Genomic DNA, 7,671 nt, shown 5'->3' on the forward strand with positions numbered 1-7,671 from the left:
CTTGGAGACTTGAATTAATTTATGTTAGCTAAGTGTTCCCTCGTTATCTCTCTGTTTATAGATAGTGTGGATTCTTCTATTACTTCAATAGTACAGTGAAGATCAGTTGACGTTACATTTACTTTCTGAGAGAAAACAGATGCAAAATAGAAATTTAAAAGTTCAGTCTTCTCATAATTTTTTACCACTTTACCATTTTCATCCTGTAAAATCTTATTGCATCTTTGACTTTTCTTTTACTTTTGACATACCCCCAAACTCCTTTCTTATTGCTTTTGACATCTCTTGCACACCTTAATTCATTATCAGCTTTAGCCTATCTGATGTGTGCCCTGCAGGTTCTGCAGACAGCATTATATTCTTCGTTAGATATGCTTCCCTCTTTCAATTTGATTTTTACTTTTTAGCATGTGTTTATGTTCTGTGTTCATCCATCCTTGTTTCCTTAAATGCTTCCTATTCTTCCCTCTTTTAGGGATTGTTAATAGTGTTGAGTGAGCACTAAAATGTTCGGGAGCTCGAAGCTCGGGTGCTCGACCCGAGCAACGAGCCCAATGTTAGTCTATGGGAGATGCGAGCATTTTTGCGGCTGCACCCCCGGCAGTCTGTAGAAAGCCTAAAAAGTGCCCAAAACGATAGTGACAGTGCTCAAAAGACATGGGGACAGCATGGGCATCGCCCCAGGAAGCATTTCTGACCCCCAGTTCACTGCTGTCAACAACGTGGTCAGAGGTATTAAGCCACTTTTACGAGCTCACAATAAAAAAGTTCAAAAACGAAACTGAAATGGTTTTCCTGTGAAATATGTTAAGGAACTTCCTTTGCAGGGTAAAGACTTGTTTATAAGGTAAAATAAATAACCAAAAACAAAAATACTCCCCCACACCTTGGGCTATGTTCACAAGTAGCATTTTTCATGCGTTTTTGCACTTTTGTATTGATTTCAACCGTGACAAATGCATTCACCGGGAAATGTCATTTTAACATTTTACAATCTTATCTGGCCATGTGCTGTGTGACACATGCATACAGTGCTGAAAAGACATGGGAACAGCATGGAGAAGACCCCTGGAAGCATCTCTGACACCCAGGTCGCTGCCTAAAAGTGTGCCCATCAGAAGTGATCCTTGCCGCATCAGAAGATGCAGACTTGCAACTATCCCTGTGCAAGTCCTTGTCCCAGGGCAGCGTTTAATTGTACTTCCCCCATTCCTTGCAATGCAAGCGCAAGTATGCAGCCTGCCACCCACCCACCCCCAGGCTGCAATACCATACTGCTAGCTTGCTTGCACTTCAAATTGGGCCTTTTAGGCATGTGGAGGCGGAATCTGGCCACCACATCATGGCTGCATTGGCGGCCTGGTATCCATACTCAGACCCCAGCTGCCCGGCGGCCGGGTGTCCACGCTCGGTCCCCAGCCGCCTGGGGGCGGCCGGGTGTCCATAAACGGTCCCCAGCCGCCCCTATTTTGAAGGACAGCCTAACCACAAACATGTGGACAAGTGAATGTGGCCAGGGATGGTCCATCTCACGCCTTCACACCGGGTTAATATTGTGAAAGCCGGGACACAGTTGGACGCTGGGATGCAACACGTCCTCCAGACATAGAGGATTGCGGGTCCTGGGTCAATCAGGCTTCAACACAAAGTTCAAAAGGTAGACAGCAGCAGTGGTCGGCCTCCTACACAACAAGTAAATTATTCATGATCATGAGGCCATCCATCTCCTTAGCTTTCTGTTCCTTGGAATGCAAGCGCATGTATGTAGAAGCGGCTAGGCCTGAGGTGGTCAGCGTTTTGGCGCATATCCTACCTCCTCCGAGGATTGCTGGATGTTTTCCTGCTACTATCCCAGTTCTATGACTCCCGTTAAAACAAAGCTTCAGGTGATGAATTATGGATGAGGTGGTGGCAAAGGAGAAAGAGCAGGAGGAATAGGGACCATTCACATCAATATCAGGCCAATCAACCACACATGTCTTGTCGGATATGTTTCTGTACCAAAAGGAGCAGTTTGGCTACACAGTTATAGGGCATACAGTGAGTACAATGCCTACCAAAAATTTCGAGGCACTCCAATGCCCCTTGGAAGTGACATGGAGGTCAGAGGGCCTTAACTAAATCATTTTTTCTATTTATAGCAACTGGGTCTCCTCTGCACTGTTGTCCTAAGCAGTGAATGGAAGGCTTTCCAAAAATTATGAGGAACTGCAATGGCCCTTGAAACAGACGTGAATTACAGCATACTATAAAACTTCTACCCATTATTGGGGAGTGGGTCTCCCTTATTGTTCGCCTATGCATTGAAAAGCAAAAGCTGACTAAAATTAGGAGGAAATGCAATGTCCGTTGGAAGATTCATGGAGGTTAGAGTTAATTAAAAACAACATTTCAATGCCCCTTGGAAGAGCTGTGGAGTTCAGAATGGTTTAACAAGACAGTTTTAATGCCCCTTGGAAGAGACGTGGAGGTCACAGTAGCTTAACAAGATGGTTTTAATTCCCCTTGGAAGAGACGTGGAGGTCGCAGCAGCTTAACAAGATGGTTTTAATGCCCCTTGGAAGAGACGTGGAGGTCGCAGTAGCTTAACAAGATGGTTTTAATGCCCCTTGGAAGAGACGTGGAGGTCGCAGTAGCTTAAAAAGACGGTTTAAATGCCCCTTGGAAGAGACGTGGAGGTCACAGCAGCTTAACAAGACGGTTTTAATGCCCCTTGGAAGAATGGTGGAGGTCGCAGTAGCTTATCAAGATGGTTTTAATGCCCCTTGGAAGAGCCATGCAGTACAGCATCTTAAAAACATTATTCCCATTATTGGGGTCTCCCATAGTCTTTGCTATGCCTTCCAAGCAAAAGCTGCCAAAAATTATGAGGGAGGAACTTGCAATGCTGGCAACACGGACCAAGGTCAACCTGGTTGTATAGTGGTGGTTGAGCCTGAGGATAAGGAGAAGAGCAAAATACAGCCGAAATGAGGAAGCGTATACCCATGTGTGGGTGTGAAGTGGTGCATGGGAATACACCTCCCGAAATAACACAGTGGATTTGACTTTATGTGACTCTGCTGTCATTTGGTGGTGATGAGATGTCTGGCCCAATCCAGCCCTTGTTCATTTTGATAAGGGTCAGCTTGTCAGCAATGTCAGTTGACAGCGAGTGCGCTTATCAGTTATAATTCCCACAGCGGCACTAAAAACATGCTCCGATAACACGCTAGTGGCAGGGCAGGCCAGGACCTCCAAGGCGTACAGAGCGAGTACATTCCAAGTGTCCAGCTTGGATGCCCAATAATTAAAAAGCACAGAGGAATCATGGAGGACGCTGGTACGGTCGGCTAGGTACTGCCTCACCATCTTTTGAAACTTTCCACTCCTTGTGAGAGTACCCCGCGCCTCAGGGCCTGTAAGCTGGGCGGGTCTCAGAAAACTGTCCCAGAATGTTGACAGTGTTCCCCTGCCTCTGCTGGATAGGAGTTGCGTCTCTCTCGCCTGTACGCCTTGGTTGGTCAACGAACTGTGACCTCTGCCGCTAGCGTGTTTAGATGGGAATTTTTTTAACAGTGCTGCAGCAAGGGCCTTCTGGTACTGCCCCATTTTTGTAGACATCTCCACCTCAGGAATAAGAGAGTGAAAGTTCTCCTTGTAGCGGGGGTCTAAAAGTGTCACCAACCAGTAATGACTGTCACCCAACTTTTTTACAACGCGAGAGTCACGGTTAAGGCAGCGTAGCATAAAGTCAGCCATGCGTGCCAGACTGGTAACGGGGAAGACTTCCGGGTCCTCAACAAGATGATGACTGACTATGCTCTCCTCCTCCTCCTCCTCCTCCTCCCCCCTGTCCTCAGGCCACCAACGCTGAACTGACGGTATGACAGTTGTACAGGTACTACCGTCTACAGCGCTTGATACCAGATCCTGTTCTTCCTCCTCCTCCTCCTCTCCCTCATTGTCCCCCAATGCACGTTGGGATGAGATGAGGCTGGGCTGTGTGTAATCGCCCGCTATGGCTTCTTGATCCATATCATCATACTCTGGCTGCAATGCCTCCTCTTTAATTCTCTGCAGAGAATGTTGCAAAAGACAGACAAGTGGGATGCTGACGCTAATTATGGTGTCATCGCCACTCAACATCTTGGTGGACTCCTCAAAGTTTGTCAGGATGGTACATATGTCAGACATCCAGGTCCACTCCTGAGGTCTTATGTGTGGAGTCTGACCTGAATATCGACGGCCTTGTTGCAGCTGGTACTCTACAACTGCTCTCTTCTGCTCACAAATCCTTTGCAACATTTGGAGGGTAGAGTTCCAACGTGTGGGGACATCACACACCAGTCGGTGTGCCGGAAGCTGCAAACGCTGCTGCAACACAGCAAGGGCAGCGGAAGCTGTAGCCGACTTGCAAAAATGAGCTGACAGGTGGCGTACTTTCACGAGCAGATCTGGCAACTCGGGGTACGATTTAAGAAACTGCTGAACCATGAGGTTAAGCACATGAGCCAGGCATGGTACGTGTGTGATCTCACCTCGCCTCAGAGACGCCACCAGGTTACAGCCATTGTCACACACGACCATGCCTGGATGTAGGTTCAGCGGTCTCAGCCACAGATCTGCCTGCTCTTTCACAGCTGTCCACAACTCACAAGCAGTGTGAGGTTTATCACCTAAGCTTATGAGTTTCAGCACAGCCTGTTGCCGCTTGGCTGAGGCAGTACTGCAGTGCTTCCAGCTTGTAACTGATGTGGTGATATCTGAGATGGAGGCTGAACATGAGGAGGAGGAGGAGGATGAGGTGCAGGAGCTGTACACTGTGGCGGCAACTCTGACTGACATAGGGCCCGCAATCCTCGGTGTGGGGAGGATGTGTTCCGTCCCAAGGTCTGAGTGGATCCCGGCTTCCACTATGTTTACCCAGTGTGCCGTCAGGGAGATGTACCGTCCCTGGCCACAAGCACTTGTCCACGTGTCCGTTGTCAGGTGGACTCTCCCAGTAACTGCATTGTTGAGGACACGGCAGATGTTTTGGGACACGTGCTTGTGTAGTGCGGGGATGGCACACCGGACAAAATAGTGTCGGCTGGGGACCAAGTACCGAGGGACGGCCACCGCCATAAGGTTGCGGAAGTATTCCATCTCCACCAGCCTAAAAGGCAACATTTCCAACACAAGCAGTCGTGAAATGTGCGAATTTAGGACTGTGGCCTGTGGGGCCTTGGCTGCGAATTTGCGCTTTCATTCAAAGGTCTGGGATATGGACAATTGAACGCTGCGGTGGGACGTGGACGTGGACATTGATGCTGTTTCTTGAGAAACTGCCATAACAAGGGAAGACTGAGAGGAGCGGGCATCTTTGCATGCAGTATGGACAGGGGATTGCCTTGCACGCACAATAGCGGGTTCTATTACACGCACAACAGCGGAAGAAGCAGTGGTGACACCCGCTGACACTGGTCGTGGACCCTGGGGTTCGCCCCACAAAGTCGGGTGCTTTGCTGGCATGTGCCTGATCATGCTGGTGGTGGTCAGGCTGGTAGTTTTGTCACCCCTGCTGATGCTGGCATGGCAGGTGGTACAAATGGCCTTTTTGGGGTTATCAGCAGAGTCTTTAAAAAAATTCCAGTCTCTGGAAGACCTACCGGTTGTACTGGCAACGTCCCTCGTGTTGGTTTTACGGGGAACTGTTGCCCGCCTTCTGTGTGCGGCCACCACACTGCTTCTTCCTGCCTGTTGGGGTACTCTGCCTCCTCCCCCCGTGTGCTGCTGGCCTCGCTCTGCGTGTCCTCCTGCCACGTTGGGTCAGTTACTAGAGAACCTCTGGAGCATCATCAAAAGGAGTGTCTATGATGGCGGGAGGCAGTTCACATATAAGCAACAGCTCTGGGAGGGTATTCTGTCCTCATGCAAAACAATTAAAGCAGAAACCATCCAAAACCTGACAAATTCAATGGACGAGAGAGTTCAGAAGCTCCTTTCGAACAAGGGGTCCTATGTGCAAATGTAACATCACCTAGAATAAAGTTTTGAGTTGAAAACTGATTTCAGTTTGTAATAACCTGCTAATGCTTATAATTTCAAAAATGACCATTTTTTGTTCTTTATTAAAATGAAAAGGTTGAAAACTCTGCTGTGCATAATAATTTGGAACATGCATTTTGAGTGCAGTTTGAATTTTTTATTTTTTAAAAAATATACTGTTATCATAGGCAGTTTGTACAAAAACCTTTCAATTGTACTCTAATAGTTATTTGACTGGAAAATTACAATGACTGCAATTCATATAGGTAATTTGGGAAAATCTGAGAAAATATTATTTGCATAATATTTTGGAACACAGTGTAATGACCAAGAGAATCATAATGGCAGGTCAGTTTTAGCATTTAGCGAATATGGTTAAAAAAAAAAAACAATTGTGGTATTGTACTTTTTTTTTGCAATTTCACCGCACTTGGAATTTTTTTCCTATTTTTCAGTACACTATATGGTCAAATCAATGGACACCATTCAGTTCAAAAGTACAACTCCTCCCACAAAAAACAAGCCCTCATATGGCGATATTGGTGGAAAAGTAAAAAAATTAAGCCTCTGGTAAGGAGGGGAGCAAAAAACTAAAACGCGAAAACGTAAAATCCCAAGGTGGTGAAGGGGTTAACTGTGAGTATAGTCAGTGAATGAGTTAAAGGTTGTTGTTATTGGTTTAATATTTTTAGCCTAAATCTAATGTCTTCTCTCATCTTTAACTCCTTTATCCCCAAAGGTTGTTTGCACGTTAATGACTGGGCCAATTTTTAAAATTGGGATCAGTGTCTCTTTATGAGGTAATAACTCTGGAATGCTTCAACAGATCCCACTGATTCTGAGTTTGTTTTTTCGTGACATGTTGTACTTTATGATAGTGGTAAAACTCATTTGATATTACTTGCGTTTATTTGTGAAAAAATCGGAAATTTGGCAAAAATTTAGCAATTTTCAAATTTTGAAGTTTCATACCCTTAAATCAGAGAGATACGTCACACAAAATAGTTAATAAATAACATTTCCTACATGTTTACTTTACATAAGCCCAATTTTGTAAGCAAAAATTTTTTTTGTTAGGAAGTTATAAAAGTTAAAAGTTGACCATTTTTTCTACAAAATTTACAAAATCATTTTTTAGGGACCAAATCACATTTGAAGTCATTTTGAGGGGTCTAGATGACAGAAAATACCAAAAAGTGACACCACTCTAAAAACTGAACCCCTCTAGGTGCTCAAAACCACATTCAATAAGTTTATTAACCCTTCAGGTGCTTCACAGGAATTTTTTGAATGTGAAAGAAAACAATGAATGTTTAACTTTTTTCCACAAAAATGTTATTTTAGACCCAATTTTTTTTATTTTTGCAAGGATAACAGGAAAAAATGGACACCAAAATTTGTTGTTCAATTTCTCCTGAGCACGTGGATACCCCAAATGTTGAGGAAAACCACTGTTTGGGTGCATGGTAGGGCTTGGAAGGGAAGGAGCGCCATTTGACTTTTTGATTGCAAAATTTGCTTGAATAATTAGCGGATGCATGTTGCATTTTTGTGGAGCCCCTGATGTGCCTAAACAGTGGAAACCCCCACAAGTGACACCATTTTGGGAACTGGACCCCTCAGGGAGCTTATCTAGATGTGTGGTGAGCACTTTGAACCCCC

The sequence above is a fragment of the Phyllobates terribilis genome, unplaced genomic scaffold, assembly GCF_046119375.1.
Source record: "Phyllobates terribilis strain yellow unplaced genomic scaffold, ASM4611937v1 Scaffold_11__3_contigs__length_659146591, whole genome shotgun sequence".
NCBI classification, from domain to species: Eukaryota; Metazoa; Chordata; class Amphibia; order Anura; family Dendrobatidae; genus Phyllobates; species Phyllobates terribilis.